Raw genomic sequence first — 18,492 nt, 5'->3', positions numbered from 1 at the left:
ACATAAATGAATTTTTATTATGTTTGTTTATATGTTGACTAGAATTAAGTTTGTTTGTTGACTATAATTAAGTTAATAATTAGTTAAGGAAAAAAAAACCGATTGTGTTCATTTGGAAAAATTATTTATTGACATTATAATTAATAAATGACCCTAAAAAAACCTATTTAATAATACAAAACATAATAAAAAATATTAATTAAATAATAATTACAAATGTAATAAATTTTTAACGAAGAATTAATTGAGGAAAAACGACGTATTAACAAAAAAAAGTTACGGAATAGTGCTGACATCCCTATCTTGTCCTAGGGCGGGAATTGGGGTGGGAGCCCTATTCCTTGTTTTATAATGGCGACAAAATATAAAAAACACGGAATAGGGCTGAGATTCCTATCTTGTCTTAGGGCGGGAATTGGGATAGGGGCCCTATTCGGTGTTTTGTAATGACAAACAAGAATGACAAAAAACATGGAATAGGGCTGAGATCCCTATTTCAGCCTAGGGCGGGAATAGGATGAGGTCCATATTTTGTCCTAGGGCGGGAATAGGGGTGGGAGCCCTATTCCATATAAACGGGAAAAAAAAAACATGCAACATATACACGGAATAGGGTTGAGATCCCTATTCCATTCCTACGCTGGAATAGGGCCAATATTCATATTCCTACCTAGCAATGGAATAGGGTTCTTAGCCCTATTCCATGTAAAACACGGAACAAGGTCAAGATCCCTATTCCATGTTTTACATGGAATAGGGTTGAAATTCCTATTCCATACCTAGATAAGAATAGGGCCAATATTCCTATTCCCACTTAAGAATGGAATAGGGTTCTTAGCCCTATTCCATGTAAAACATGGAATAAGGTCAAGATCCCTATTTCGTGTTTTACATGGAATAGGGTTGAAATTCCTATTCCATACCCAGGTAAGAATAGGATTTCTGGCCCTATTCCGTAAAAATAAAATTCTAACATGTAACTTGGCCGTTGACGATGGTGGAGGCGGCATCCCTTCTACTTGACCCGACGAGCTAGCATTTAACTTTTTCTTGGCACCCTTTTCAAACTCGTTCATGGTGGTGCACCGACGTTGGTGGGTGGAAGTGGTGGATGATGGTGGTGGGTGCCGGCAGTGGTGGCGCCGGTGGGAAAAGTGATGTATGAGTTGTTAATTAGGTTATGACAAATATAAAGCATATATATTTCATGCGGAAAAACCATAAAGCTAGGATTCCAAATTAATTGCCACATCACAATTAGCATAATTTAGGATACATACTTATGTAGCGTGCCCTCCCTAGCTGCTCCCGAACCGAACAAGAACAAGTTTAGGACTCCAAGTGTAGTCCCTCCGTAGATAGTCCACAGCACGTTCGGATCCGCCTTAGATTTAATTAACTAGAATTCAACCTAAGGTTTTAAGTTATTCGAATATAATTTGTGGCAAATTATTAACTTTAGTTTTAACCTTAAAGCTTTATGAATACTTGAATTAATTGATTATAAATTGTGAATGTCATCACCTATTTATAGGGTAGGATTATTGGAACTAGAAACCTACTAGGATTCAATTAATCTAATCTTATTAGAATTAGATATTAATTAAAACTATTAAGTTAATATTTAATTCAACAACTAACTCTAGTAGTTTTAGGAAATTAATCTTTAATCTAATCCTAATCTCTTAAGGATTCGATGCATGCACGAACTCAACGCATACACGCACGCACAACCCAAGAGGGGCGATGGGCGCGCGCGCACGGAGAGAGCTCGACCCAGCAACTGCTCGCAGCCCACGAAGGGCGCGCGCTCTGCTGGCCTCGCTGGGCCTGGCCTTCCGCTTTGCTTGGTTGGGCCTTGTGGTGCTGGCGGGCTGCGTTGTTGCCTTGCTGCGCGCGGGCTTTGCTAGGCGCAGTTCTGGCTTCGTGCTGGGCCTTGCGTCTAGCAAGCTCGTCCGATGTTTATTTCGTACGACGCGCTTCCGATTAATTTTCCGATTCCGGAATTCATTTCCGATTCGAACAATATTTAATATTTTCGATTCCGGAATTAATTTCCGTTTCGAACAAATATTTAATATTTCCGATACGATCCATATTTCCGTTTCCGGCAATATCATCGTTTCCGGAGTATTCATAATTTGCCTTTTTGACGATTTCAGCTCCCACTGGAACCGAGATCCGTCGATTCCGAATATCCATAAATGGAGTATTTAATTCATTTAAATACTTGATCCGTTCACGTACTATTTGTGTGACCCTACGGGTTCAGTCAAGAGTAAGCTGTGGATTAATATTATTAATTCCACTTGAACTGAAGCGGCCTCTAGCTAGGCATACAGTTCACTTGATCTCACTGAATTATTAACTTGTATAATTAATTAATACTGAACCGCATTTATTAGACTTATCATTGAATGCATACTTGGACCAAGGGCATTATTTCCTTCAGTCTCCCACTTGTCCTTAGGGACAAGTGTGCATTTCCTAATTCCTTTGTCGCTTGATGCTTACTCATGAACATAAGGTAAGAGTTGTCATTCTTATTATGTCTAGAGGTATTTCTCGGTTTCAGAGTTCAACTGATCAAATAAACAGATAATCATAGCCTATGATTCATCTAAGCACGGCCATGCATTTTACAGTTTCTAGCTCTCCGAGTGGCCTTGTACAACTTTCAGCATCTCATCCCGATTTATGGGAGGACAATCCCAATCTTGCGATCTTGAGATTAGACTTCGTTTGATAGGTGATTACCCGAGCGTTGCCGTTATAGCCTCCTTTTACGGTGCAACGGTTGACAGCGTCAAAGTAACCAGTTCTCAAACAAGTAATCTCAAATCACTCAGGTATTGAGGATTAGTGTCTAATAATTTTAATGAAATTTACTTATGACAAATTTTCATCTCTTACAGTAAAGTTTCATAGGTCTATCCGATACTAGTCTTCCCAAAGTATCTATGCAAATGATTGCGACATTGCCATGTCCACATAGTTCAAGAAACAGAACTACGAGTGATCTTGCATTCTAGTCGTCTAGCGTTTTCTATGCGTACATCTTTATAGAAGACTCCGACCAAGGACCATTTTCAACTTTTGACATTCAAGTTCACTTGATAAACATTTCTTAGTCACAGGACTGGTCCAGACAGTCTATCTTGAATATATAATCAAATTGAAGGGACTCATCATTTAATAAACCACAAATTAAATGGAAAAATGAATTCTATTTATATGAATGGTTAACCAATAACGTTTTACAAAGTATTAAACTCTAAAACTTTAAAACATTAAATAAGGACATCAAAGCCATTCTCCAACATGCTTGATTCCCATAGCTGCAGTGTGCGAGTTGTGCTTCGCTTGCGTCAGAGGTTTAGTTAATGGATATGAGATGTTGTCGTCAGTTCCAATCTTGCTTATCTCGACTTCTTTTCTTTCAACGAACTCTCGTAGAAGGTGAAATCTACGAAGTACATGCTTGACCCTCTGGTGGTGTCTAGGCTCCTTTGCCTGTGCAATAGCTCCGTTATTATCACAATATAGAGCTATTGGTCCTTTAATGGAGGGGACTACACCAAGTTCACCTACGAACTTCCTTATCCATATAGCTTCCTTTGCTGCTTCATGCGCAGCAATGTACTCCGCTTCAGTTGTAGAATCCGCACTGGTGCTTTGCTTAACACTTTTCCAGCTTACCGCTCCTCCGTTGAGGGAGAAGACAAACCCAGACTATGATCTGAAATCATCTTTGTCGGTTTGGAAACTTACATCCGTATAGCCTTTAACAATTAATTCATCATCTCCACCATAGACCAGGAAATCGTCTTTGTGCCTTTTCAGGTACTTCAGAATATTCTTGGCAGCAGTCTAATGTGCCTCTCCTGGGTCTGACTGGTATCTTCTCATAGCACTGAGTGCATACGCAACATCCGGGCGAGTACATATCATAACATACATTATTGAACCAATCAATGATGCATATGGAATCCCACTCATTCGTCTACACTCATCTAGTGTTTTTGGGCACTGAGTCTTGCTTAGAGTCATTCCATGAGACATGGGTAGGTAGCCTCGCTTGGAGTCTTCCATATTGAACCTTTCAAGCACCTTATTGATATAAGTGCTTTGACTGAGTCCAATCATCTTTTTAGATCTATCTATGTAAATCTTGATGCCCAATATGTACTGTGCTTCTCCTAGATCCTTCATCGAAAAACATTTCCCAAGCCAAATCTTGACAGAGTTCAACATAGGAATGTCATTTCCGATAAGTAATATGTCGTCGACATATAATACTAGAAAAGCAATTTTTCTCCCACTGACCTTCTTGTATACACAAGATTCGTCTGCGTTCTTGATGAAACCAAGGTCACTGACTGCTTCATCAAAACGTATATTCCAGCTCCTTGGTGCTTGCTTCAATCCGTAGATTGATTTCTTAAGCTTGTATTCCTTTTTAGCATTCTTTGGATCCTCAAAACCCTCAGGCTGGTGTCATAAACACAGTTTCTGTTAAAACGCCGTTTAAGAAAGCGATTTTGACATCCATCTGCCATATTTCGTAATCGTTGCATAACATTATCCGAATAGACTTTAGCATTGCAACTGGTGAAAAGGTTTCATCGTAATCCACACCGTTGACTTGCTTGTAACCTTTTATTGCAACCAATCTAGCTTTGAAAACTTCTAGTTTCCCATCCTTGTCCTTTTTCAGTTTGAAAACCCATTTGCTTCCTATGGCTTGGTAGCCATCTGGCAAATCGACCAAATCCCAAACTTGGTTTTCAGACATGGAGTCTAATTCAGATTGCATGGCTTCTTGCCATTGCTTGGAGCTAGGGCTCGTCATAGCTTGTTTGTAAGTCGCAGGTTCATCACTTTTAAGTAATAGAATTTCATAGCTCTCGTTTGTCAAAATACCTAAGTACCTTTCCGGTTGAGATCTATATTTCTGCGATCTACGCGGGGTTACATTTCTAGATGGTTCTTGATTCTCACCAGATTCTTCTAAAGATCTCTGAGTTTCAACCTGAATGCCATCTTGAGCATTCTCTAGAGTTTGTTGTTCGACTCGAATTTCTTCGAGGTCTACTTTTCTCCCACTTATCATTTTGGAAATGTGATCTCTCTCCAAAAAGATACCATCTCGAGCAACAAACACCTTGTTCTCAGATGTATTGTAGAAGTAATACCCCTTTGTTTTCTTTAGATAGCCCACAAGGATACATTTGTCAGATTTTGGTTGAAGTTTGTCTAAAATTAATCGTTTGACGTATACTTCACAACCCCAAATCTTAAGAAAAGACACATTTGGAGGCTTTCCAAACCATAAATCATATGGAGTCCTTTCGACAGCTTTAGACGGAGCTCTATTTATAGTGAGTGCAGCTGTGTTTAGTGCATGTCCCTAAAATTCTATTGGAAGTTCGGCCTGACCCATCATTGATCTAACCATGTCTAACAAGGTTCTATTCCTCCGTTCCGACACACTGTTCCATTCAGGTGTTCCAGGAGGAGTCAATTCTGATAGAATTCCACATTCTTTCAGATGGTCATCAAATTCATAGCTCAGATTCACCGCCTCTATCAGACCGCAGTGCCTTAATCTTCTTGCCTAATTGATTCTCTACTTCACTCTGAAATTCCTTGAATTTGTCAAAGGATTCAGACTTATGCTTCATTAGGTAGACATAACCATATCTACTGAAGTCATCAGTGAAAGTGATAAAGTAGCTGAAACCACCTCTAGCATTTGTACTCATTGGTCCACATACATCTGTATGGATTAAACCCAATAGTTCAGTTGCTCTTTCTGCAACTTTAGAGAAAGGTTGCTTTGTCACTTTTCCAAGTAAACATGATTCGCACTTACCATCATCCTCTAAGTCAAATGGTTCTAGAATTCCTTCCTTTTGAAGTCTTTCTATGCGCTTTATGTTTATATGGCCTAATCGATAATGCCACAGATAGGTGAGATCTGAATCATTCTTTTTGGCCTTTTTGGTATTTATGTTATAAACTTGTTTGTCGTGATCTAATAAATAAATTCCATTGACTAATCTAGCAGGTCCATAAAACATCTCTTTAAAATTAAACGAACAACTATTGTCTTTTATTAAAAAGGAAAATCCCTTAGCATCTAAGCAAGAAACAGAAATGATGTTTTTAGTAAGACATGGAACATGAAAACATTCTTCTAGTTCCAAAACTAGCCCAGAGGGCAACGCCAAATAATAAGTTCCTACAGCTAATGCAGCAATCCGTGCTCCATTTCCCACTCGTAGGTCGACTTCACCCTTGGTTAACCTTCTACTTCTTCTTAGTCCCTGCGAGTTGGAACATAAGTGTGAGCCACAACCTGTATCTAATACCCAAGAAGTTGAATTAGCAAGTATACAGTCTATAACAAAAATACCTGAAGATGGAACGATTGTTCTGTTCTTCTGATCTTCCTTAAGCTTCAAGCAATCTCTCTTCCAATTCCCCTTCTTCTTGCAGTAGAAGCATTCAGATTCAGAAGTGGTTAGCTCACCTTCTTCTTTTCAGACTTGGTGTCGTCAGATTGCTTAGTCGGGCTGGCCTTCTTGCCACCTTTCTTAGCATTCCTCTTCTTGCCAGATTTCTTGAACTTTCCCCTACGCACCATAAGCACATCCTGCTTATCACTTTTGAGCGTCTTTTCAGCGGTCTTCAGCATACCGTGAAGCTCAGTGAGCATTTTGTCCAGACTATTCATACTGTAGTTCAGCTTGAACTAATCATACCCGCTATGAAGAGAATGGAGGATGGTGTCTACATCCATTTCCTGAGAGAATTGTTGATCCAACCGACTCATATTCTCAATGAGTCCAATCATTTTGAGAACATGTGGACTTACGGGCTCGCCTTTCTTAAGCTTAGTCTCAAGAATTTGCCTATGAGTCTCGAATCTTTCGACTCAAGCCAGATCTTGGAACATGTTATTTAACTCACTGATGATTGTGAAAGCATCTGAGTCGATGAACGTTTTCTGTAGATCTGCACTCATGGTTGCAAGCATTAGACATTTTACATCCTTGTTGGCATCAATCCAACGATTGAGAGCTGCCTGAGTGACCCCGTCGCCTGCGGCTTCAGGCATCACCTCTTCCAGGACATACTCCTTTTCTTCCTGCATAAGAACTATTTGCAAGTTCCTTTGCCAGTCAAGGAAGTTTTCCTGTTCAACTTCTCCTTTTCGAGAATTGATCGGATGTTGAATGAATTATTGTTCGCCATAGTAAAAACTACAATTGAAAAAGAATAAACAAATAAATAACCTGAAAAAGAATAAACAAATAAATAACCATTCACAGTTTCTCTTAATAAACTTAAATTCTAGCATACATGCATAATTTATCATTTATTAAGAATTTTATTCAAATTATGTGTTCCGGCAGGTGTGAATAAAATGATTCCAAGATCCTTAAATCATTGAAGAATTAAGCACATTATGTATTTAGACCCAATTCTAAAATATTTTAGGTAAGCAAAGCCTTTGCTAATAGTCTAGAAACTACTCTTGGTTGATAGGTACGTCTAAGAACTTATTAGTTAAACCTATCTCATTTGCCACGACATAAAAGGACTCCTTACTTATATCGTTGAGTTTCACCAAAACTAACATGTACTCACAATTATTTGTGTACCTTACCCCTTTAGGATCAATAAGTAACACCTCGCTTAGGCGGAAAACTATTACTAAGATTGATGTAAAGGTTATCCAAGTAAGTGTTATTTTGGCATAACACCTTTTAACTCAATTTTTAAAGTTTGGAACTTAAGGCTCTTACTATGTTGGTTAGATTTTAAGTGAACTAAAATCCTTAATCATGCAACATAATCAAGCCACAATCTCATGCATAATTAAGACATATTTAAAGAAATAAATAACTTAAAGCATGCATAAGATATAATTGTGATCTAGTATGGCCCGACTTCATCTTGAAGCTTCAACTTCAAACTCCGTCTTGAAAATGGATTGGAAACTCCGTCTTGAATTTCACCATGGGAGGCGCCATTTTCTTTAAATAGGATAAACTATAATTGAAACTAATTACAACTATTTGATGGTACGCATACCATATTTAAATTAAAAACTTTGGTGCATTAGACCAATTTTACATTCAAATTAATGGTACGCAGACCATATTTTCTATCCTATTTGGGCCATACTAGTCACTTTCCATAACCTGCAAAACAGTACATTTACAATATACCATTCACCCATTCATTGATCAATGAATGGCCCACATAGCTGGTTAGTAGAACATATTATGCATCACATAAATATTTGCATCAATTAATCAAGGGTTCCAATAATCTACCAATTATTCAATCTTTATTAATTATAATCAAGTTGTTTTAACCTTAAAGGAATGTAGACCTAATCAAGAGTTTATGACTAAAACGCTCCCACTTAAACCAAGAAATTTACATGCTTTACTAATTTTAAACATAAAATTGTATTTCCTAGTCTAACCGGAAACATACAAATTTAATTAAAATTTAAAGCTCATATATATTATTATTTGAATCCTTTAATTTATTTTCAGTTTATTAAATTAATTAATTTAAATTTAATCAAGGTTTTAATTTTAGTAAAATAATTAGTATAAATAAAATTTATAATAATTAAATTATTCAAAATTAAATTCTGAGAAAAAATTAAATTACAAATTTCAAATTTAATTAAAATCGTTTTTCCAATTGAAGATCAAAATTAAATTAAAACGAACCAATCGGGTCAAGACGAGGCCATGGGCTTGTGCCCATGCCCCGTCGAGTCCACGAGGCAGCATCGCCCCACTCGACTGATCGCACAGCAAGGCACGAGCAGCCACGCGTAGACGCAGCAAGCCGAGCCACGCCTACGGCAGCAGCAGCTCGCTGTTTGTGGCGAGGCAGCACTCGCTGGGCGAGGCTTCCTTGCTGCCCGCGCTGCGGCCTGCTTGCTTGGTGCCTTGCCTCTCGCCCCATCCTCCCATGCACGTCGCATCACTCGACGCAAGGCAGGGCTACTGCCTTGTGCTCTCGTGCCACACGCTTGCTCGCTGCATACGTACCGCATGGGTGACGAGCTCATTTGCTCGTCGTCGCATGCCCGCACTATACAATACCCCTTAAGGGTAACACTTAGCGCCCATTGCTTTGTGCGTGCAAGATTCGTGAGCGGTTTTTATCAAAATCAAAACTTTATAATTTAAATTTATAGACGAATTAATAAATCATATTAATTTCATAAATTTAGGGCGAAAAATCGAAAATTTATTATTCAAATTAATTTTCGATCAAGTTTATTTTCATGGATTCAAATCTAGCTAGGTCATAAAAATTTAAAATTTTCCAAATTTAACAAATTTCATGGTGGTTTTTAATCATGGATTCCTAATTAAATTGTCAATTAATTATGAAAATCAAATCAAATTCTAAATTATTCGAATTTCAACAAATTAATTACAATTACAAAACAGGTTGTATAGTTAACAAGCTTAGGCATTAAAATTGTTAAACATATACAGTAGGTCAATCATAGATTCAAGATTTACAAACAAGAATCGCAAATATTTAATTTAACATCTTAAAAATTACAAATTTTGCGTTCGAAAAACTAAAACCTCCGAAAAATCATAGTTAGGCTTCGAATTTGGGAATTCTGGCTTCGGCATCAAATCTTTGATTTTAGTCAAAATTTTAAATGATGTTTACATGCGAAAGTCACTATAAAATTATACGAGTCCGACCATTATTGACTAAACTGCCAAAAATTCTGCGAACATATAATTAAATAATCGCATGAATTTGCAATTAATTACAAAAATCAAAATTAATCACCCCTTTAATTCATTGCAAATTTATAAAATTTAACCATGTTAACTATAATTTATTATGAAATTAATTATAGGCTCGTGATACCACTGTTAGGTTATGACAAATATAAAGCATATATATTTCATGCGGAAAAACCATAAAGCCAGGAATCCAAATTAATTGCCACATAACAATTAGCATAATTTAGGATACATTCTTATGTAGCGTGCCCTCCCTAGCTGCTCCCTAACCGAACAAGAACAAGTTTAGGACTCCAAGTGTAGTCCCTCCGTAGATAGTCCACAGCACGTTCGGATTCGCCTTAGATTTAATTAACTAGAATTCAACCTAAGGTTTTAAGTTATTCGAATATAATTTGTGGCAAATTATTAACTTTAGTTTTAACCTTAAAACTATATGAATACTTGAATTGATTGATTATAAATTGTGAATGCCATCACCTATTTATAGGGTAGGATTATCGGAACTAGAAACCTACTAGGATTCAATTAATCTAATCTTATTAGAATTAGATATTAATTAAAACTATTAAGTTAATGTTTAATTCAACAATTAACTCTAGTAGTTTTAGGAAATTAATCTTTCATCTAATCTTAATCGCTTAAGGATTCGATGCATGCACGAACTCAACGCACACACACACGCACAACCCACGAGGGGCGCTGGGCGCGCGCGCAGGGAGAGAGCTCGGCCCAGCAACTGCTCGCAGCCCACGAAGGGCGCGCGCTCTGCTGGCCTCGCTGGGCCTGGCCTTGCGCTTTGCTTGGATGGGCCTTGCGGTGCTGGCGGGCTGCCTTGTCGCCTTGCTACGCGCGGGCTTTGCTAGGCGCAGGCCTGGCTTCGTGCTGGGCCTTGCGTCTAGCAAGCTTGTCCGATGTTTATTTCGTACGACGCGCATTCAATTAATTTTCCGATTCCGGAATTCATTTCCGATTCGAACAATATTTAATATTTTCGATTCCGGAATTAATTTCCGTTTCGAACAAATATTTAATATTTCCGATACGATCCATATTTCCGCTTCCGGCAATATCATCGTTTCCGGAGTATTCATAATTTTCCTTTTTGACGATTTCAGCTCCCACTGGAACCGAGATCCGTCGATTCCGAATATCCATAAATGGAGTGTTTAATTCATTTAAATACTTGATCAGTTCACGTACTATTTGTGTGACCCTACGGGTTCAGTCAAGAGTAAGCTGTGGATTAATATTATTAATTCCACTTGAACTGAAGCGGCCTCTAGCTAGGCATACAGTTCACTTAATCTCACTGGATTATTAACTTGTATAATTAATTAATACTGAACCGCATTTATTAGACTTATCATTGAATGCATACTTGGACCAAGGGCATTATTTCCTTCATGAGTTGGGGTGGGGTTTGGGGGTGGTGGGGTGGGGTGGGGGTGTATAAGGGTAATATCGGGTTTTCACCGTTAAAAAAGTGGGCGACACGCGTAAAAGCGGGCGACGAATAGCGTGTCATTTGTTTTTTTCCGTCTTTTGCAAGTACTCTGTTGTTTAGAAAATAAAAATCAATGTTACTGTATTTTTCTACTTTTCTGACTCAATCATGACTAAAGCATATGATCAATAATGTCTAAATGTTCTCAATGGTTGCCCAATTCAAGGAGGATACACCTCTGTCCTCCATCGGGTTTTTCCCCCGTACCCAGGGATAAAATAGTATTTTCGCTTATTGCGCTGAAAAGTCAAACAAAGTACTAAATCGGTAACAATGACAATATTTATGCAGACGATGACAATACTTATATAACACTTTGTATATATACTTGTACCTATTCTTTAATGTGCAACACTTTTACCCGTTCATTTAAGTGGTCCCTTTACTTTTTCTATTTCATTTCATTTCCTTTTTTGGGTGATCATGACAGTATTTTATTACAAAAATGACAATATATATACAACAATGACAATATTTATATTACCGTTGACAGTATATAACAAGTTAGCAACACTTTTACCCATTTATTTAAGGGTGGGCCATCTTTTCCAATTTCTTTTCTTTTACTTTTTTTTTGGGTGGGTATGGGAAGGAAACCCGCTTTCCCACAGCGGTGTATCCTCCCTCGCCCAATTTATTTTGGTCACCATTTTATCTCTCTTACTTTTAGCCTACCCCACCATAATTCTCTCTCTTCTATTGCATCATTTAACTTAAAATAACTATGAATAAATGCATTAAACCTTATTCTTAATTAAATTATGACTTATAGTTAAACACTAATGAACATTACATAAATCTAATATATATGTATGTAAAGGGGAGTTTTTTCAAGAGCATTGAGAGCGTACACGTAGGAATGTCCAGTCACAAAATCATTATTAATATATTTTAAATTAATTAAAAAAAGATAAAATGATTTCAAGTAAACTTAGTGTCTCAGGATAAGATAAAGATACATATTTATCATATTTAAAAAAACAAAATACTTGACTATTATTATATTAAAGTAAAAATAAAAAGATAATGTCAAGAAAAATTCAACTAGGGCTAAACTACGGAGTAATATGCTTTATGTATTGAGTTTATCTATTAGAGAAATTTATGTTAAAGATCTATTTATTTATTTTTTTGTATGAAAAGTTCAATGATTATTGATAAATCGCCTTACGTGAATTTGTTGAAATTGTGGAATTAGTATTGCTTTATTATCTTTGCTTAAATTAGACTCGTGGTTGACCTAAAGATTTATGATGAAGATGATTTGTTGGGAAAACGAGGAATTTGGCATGAAAATAGATTTATAAGTTGATTGTTATGAATTAAGATTCTCATCTTGCAATTTTAATTTTTCGATTTTTTTTGCCGTGTTTGCAATTTTAATTTTTTCAATTTCTTTACTGTGTTTGTTATTCATGTATTATGGACGACTGGGTTGGGCTCGTGGTACTTTGGGGGGGGGGGGTGATGCTACTAATCATAATCTTTCAGGGATTATAGGTAATATTTCAGATATGCTTTGCTGTAGACTCTTTGATAACTTTTCTACATTATATTTCTTTCTATAAATTTATATTCTTGGATGATTATTCAATCTGTTTGATCTAATTTTGTCGTATAGGTTCTGAAGTCTAAACTATGTTTTTGATTTGTTTCAGTGTCGGTGATTCCTTTGATGCTATTCTTATTGTTGGTTGAGAAGAGTAGGGATCTAAAGATTGAGGTAAAGTTTCAGAAAGGTTTCTTTTTGGTATATCTGCTAGCAACTTTAGGCATCGCCTATGATGTAAAATGAGACTCTAAAAGTTTCCGTGTCGCATATTTATTAAAAGCGACTTTAAAAGGGCGACTGATAAAGGTGTTTTGGTAGGAGTGATATATATATATATATATATATGTAAACACTAGACTACACAATATATATAAATCTATAAGAATATAACTCTTTAAGTTGACACGAAATCAAACTTACTAAATAATTCACGATTATAGTGTATAAGAACTTACTTCATAAATGTAACACCCCGACAATTCCCTTTTTCTAAAACAACCCTTTTTTAAATATAACTATAGAGAATTATCAAAGTATTATCGCCCGTGTGAAAACGTAACGGCTTATTCAGAATTTTGCAGCGGAAAACATAAAACTAACCTTTAGGTTCATAAATAATCGATTACATATTAAGTCCAAAACCAATTAACGGGAATAAGGAAATACGAATAGTACGACAACTTTCAAATCCAAGTTAACAAACCAAATCACTTAATAACACAAGTATAACCACAAGCTCTCTAATCCCGATCCCAATGATGCATCATCTTCAAACCTGTAGATGGGCAACGCTTATTGATCCTTAGAGACTGCTCACCAAAGTTGGGTCATCACAGGATCAATAAGGCATAGCCATGATCAACACACACAAACAAAGCACATAATCAGCAAAGCTGAGTACTACATACTAAAACAATAATAATCCTAACATGATACTATTAACGAACAACCTTAACATGATACTAATGAACATAAACAAGGGAAGACACAACATGATAATTTGACGACCATACTTGACTAGACTAGGCTAGACTTACAACAATAATATTATTTTAGTTGAAATAGACAATGGACCGAGTTGACCGTCCGACAGCCTTCACTAAGGAAGAAGAGGTACGGGCGCGACTCCGTAACCTCAGAGACCTGCGATATCGAGGAACATTTGAATAAAAATAGGACACGGTGATCAATCCGGTCCGAGATAAAGGCCATGGGCTACCACCATGAACCCCAACTCCTGTTTGTCCGTCACTTTAGACGTGCATAGTCTAAAGCTATTGCTACTCAGTTTCACTTTACATGATTTACAAATTGAGACTCTGTTATGACTCAACAATCACATAAGGCATATAATCCACATTCGTTCACAACTGTTTTTATCTTGGAATTAAGTACGTGATCATAAAGGCATCAATCAAGACTCATTCCAATTTACCCAACCTTTCCTTTAACCATGATCAACCCTGTATATGGGTATAAAGTTTCAACTTACTAAACAAGGTCCTCGGCCCTCATAAAGTAGTGAAAAGCTAAAAAGGGAACAACAATCAACTGATCTGAATCAACATATACAAAGTAATCTAGTGTTCCCAATCAAACATGTTTGCATCAATCATCTATACTAACATGTTATAATTCTATTAATGCAATATAGGTTCAATACGTCCATCCAACAGTATTAAACATGCAATTTCAACCTGACTAAGTTCGTCGATAATATCAGCATCACCAAGTTCAACAATAATATCAACATAGCCAAGTTCAACAACAAATTCAACATGGTTTCAACAATTAGCACACATTCCAAGCACACAGGTATGTACGTACCTTGTGTAAACAAACTGCAAGACCATTTTAATAATTCAAAAGTCGCCTACAGAGAATTCTCCGCCTAAAAACAACCAACAAGGATTCCCAATCAACTTCTAATCGCTCACAGCTATAATAACACATTCTAACTACATCCTAAACATATTTAGAACTTTTCTCCAATAACAAAACTTGAATATTTGATTTCCTAGTATAACGATTATTGAATTAATTATTGAAATTCGTTGAAAACTCTTTGCAAACATCGTAGTTTAAATTTTCAGCAATATAACTAATTTCAAACTACTCCCAAAACTTTGAAATCATAAAAACAATAACTTTAATAATTTATAATCATCCTACCATGATTTAAAATCATTAAAACCTTAAAAATTCATACTTTAATAATTAAAACCATTATTTCAATCAAATTGCATAATATGAAAATTAAATTATTAATTACGCAAAACTTAAAATCTAAAATTCATCATTAATTTGTAAAAACTATAATTTAATTCAAGTAAAACATGAATTATATTAATAGAACGTAATTAAAACATTAATTAGTTTTAAGGGTTTAAGAATTAACCAAGAGAGAGAGAATGAGTTTGCCGACGGGAAAGGGGCGGCGGCAGCAGGCAGGGAGGTGCGGCAACAGGATCTGGAAGGGCCACAAAGGCTAGACACCGCAGCTGTGGTGCCGGTGGGTGGTGGCTGTGCTTGTTGCGTGCGAAAGGAGAAAGGAGAGAGGGAGCTGATGGTCGGTGCAGCAGCGTGACAGCAGGTGTGCGACTGCCGTGAGGACGACGGCAGTAGGGGTTGCAGCGACACCGATGGAGTGGTGGCTGCGCAATAACAGAAACGTGAGTGAGGAGGAGGAAAGCGAAGTAGCCATGAGAAGGAGAACGAAACAGCAAGAAAAGAACGAAATAGAAAAGAAGAGGAAGGAGAGGGGGTTACCAGCGAGGGACGACGGTGGCCGTCGGTGCCTGGTGGCGGCGTGGGCAACTACAATGGAGGCTTGAGTGTTTTTTTTTCTTTCACGTGAAGGTTGAAGGAGAGAGAAGGGTTTTGTTTTCCTTGTTTTATTTTTCACGTGAAGTGGGAAAGTAAAGAGAATTATAGGTAATTTTGTTTGGGTTTATTTATTGGGCTTTGCAAACTTGGGCTAGGATTGGAATTGATGTTGTTTGAATCCAAAACCGGTTAGGATTGTTTTTGAAATTCAATCGCGTTTTCGCAATCCAAATTCTTTTCAACTTAGAATTCTAAAATTATTTTAGATTGCATAAATCTTTAAAAATATTCAAAATGTAATAAAACAAATATACTTTAATTATATATTTATTTCTAAAATTCGTAAATTCTTATTTAAATATATTAACTATACGTTAAAATATATTAATAACATTTATAAATTTACGGGGGATTACAATCTACCCCTCTTAAAAGAAGTTTCGTCCCGAAACTTGACACTGAAATTCACACCTTTTTCAAAAGTTTTCAACTTATTCATACTAAAGAAGTACTTGTGCCACTCATGTGCACTCTTTTGCCAACTTAAAGTTGTTTGTGTTACTCATGAACACACTTTTCTTATGCAGAGAATCTAATTACTTGCATCAACATGTATAAGTTGCTAAAAATAAGCATAAAATGCATAAAAATACCATAAAAATAGGTAAAAAGCGCGAATTTCTATCGCATTCTACCCCCTTAAAAAAACGAGTTACACCCTCGTAACTCATCTCAGGGAATAACTTTGGATATTTCCACTTCAACGAATTCAGTCCCCAATACAATATTTTCACTCAAATCATTCCAGCAAATGGACTTCTACACTTTTTCCACACAACGCCTCCACATGTGACATTGTAATGCTCGCATGGTAACTATTGATGCACGAAAATTCAATCAAATCTAAATGATCTCCCAACTTCTCTTTAAAGTCAATAGTACATGCTCTCAACATATCTCCCCTGGTTTGGTTAGTGCTCTCAGGCTGACCATCGGTTGCAGGGTGGAAAGCAGTATCATTTTCAACGTTGTTTCCAAGATTAAACTGGACCCTTTTTGCTAAAATTTTAAACTTTTATGGTCGATAAGGATCTTACTTGTTGCCCTGAAAAGGGTATGTCTCCAAATATTCACAGATAACACAATAGCAGCTGGCTCTAGGTCATTCGTAGGGTGATTAGGCTCATAAGGTTTCAATTGACACGACAACAGGTGCGGAGGTCAAACATTCCTTTAAAATCTAGAAAGCTTCTTCACATTTCTCACTCCACTTGAATTTGGTTTCCTTTTCAACAAGTTGGTCACTGGTTTTTCTTTCTTCGAAAAGTCTTTCACAACCTCCTATAATAGTCATCTAGGCTTAGAAAACTTCAAATATCGAACACGTTCTTTGGAGTTGGTCACTCACTCACAGTTTGAATCTTAGCAGGATCTACAGAAACTCCTTCTGTTCAACTTTCCTTGTTACCGAACCTCATTACGCTTTTCATGGGTGTATAACTTTTGGGCTTAACTCTTAGCTCTTGCACCAATTCATGTATTTCTTTTCATCTTTTCCAGACAACAAATGATTTCTAACGATCTTGGACCACTCAAATCTTCTCTTAAATTGATTCCCTTACGTAACATAGTTCTCAATCAATTTAGTCCTTCTTTTTTCCGTCGGTGTCACTTATACACATATGACTTCAAGATTTGTATACTTCATTTAATAAAACTAGATTCTTTCTAAGCGTCTCCAAGTAATCCTCAAGTGTTTGTCATGCTCTTTCTCATTCCTTGAATAAATCGGGATATCATCAATAACATAATAACGAACTTAATTCGGAATTCGTAGAAAATCTCATTCATCAAATCCATAATTAATGCAGGTGCATTGGTTAACCCAAAAGACGTTACTCTAAACCCTTAATGACAATAAAGAATCCTAATGAGGTCTTAAGTATATTCTTATCAGCTACTCTCAATTGGTGGTACTTCAAACACAAATCGGTTTTCGAGAACACACTCGCCCAATTCAATTAATCCAACATGTCATCTATCCTAGGCAAAGGATACTTGTTCTTGATGGTGTTTAGTTCCCTAAATTCGATGCATAATTCCATACTCTTATGTTTCTCCTTAATAAACAACACAGGAGCTCCTCACGGTGACGCAATAGGCCTAACATACTCCTTAACGAAACAACTCTTGCAATTGTGTCCTAATTAGATCATTTATAGGTGTCGTTTCAGGATTTAACTCTATATTGAACTCAAATGCTCTAGCTGGTAACATACTTGCAATTCCACTCGAAAACACATCAATGAATCCACTTACAATGGCAACATCCTCAATTTTCACTCCAACTTCTTTACTCACCTCTAACACACTACAGAAAAATTGTTCACACTCTCTTTTCATCAATTTTTGTTTTCACTTGCATTACAGAAATAACTAAGGGTTATTGGACTTCTCAAAACGTCTATATGAGGTCAATCTTCCAATGTGGTTCCTTAAATTTACTTTCTGAATTTCACAGTCTACCTTAGCCTTGTACAAACTTAGCCAATTCATTCCCAGAATTACATCTAGGTTTCCCAGATTAAACTCTATCCAATCAGAAGGAAAACAAAATATTTTATCTCCAAAGACAAGTTCTTAAATAACTTGGTACACCTTAAGGTTACACCAGTAGGTATACTAACAGGTAAATCAATCACTTCAAATCTACTAAATGCAGACTCTTAATAACAAATGACGAAACAAAAGAATGAATTACCCCTTAATCAAACAGCGTTTTAACTAGCACGGAG

Source organism: Spinacia oleracea, chromosome 3 (assembly GCF_020520425.1).
Source record: "Spinacia oleracea cultivar Varoflay chromosome 3, BTI_SOV_V1, whole genome shotgun sequence".
NCBI lineage: Eukaryota > Viridiplantae > Streptophyta > Magnoliopsida > Caryophyllales > Amaranthaceae > Spinacia > Spinacia oleracea.
The sequence above is the reverse complement of the archived record's forward strand: the minus strand, read 5'-3'. Positions refer to the sequence as shown.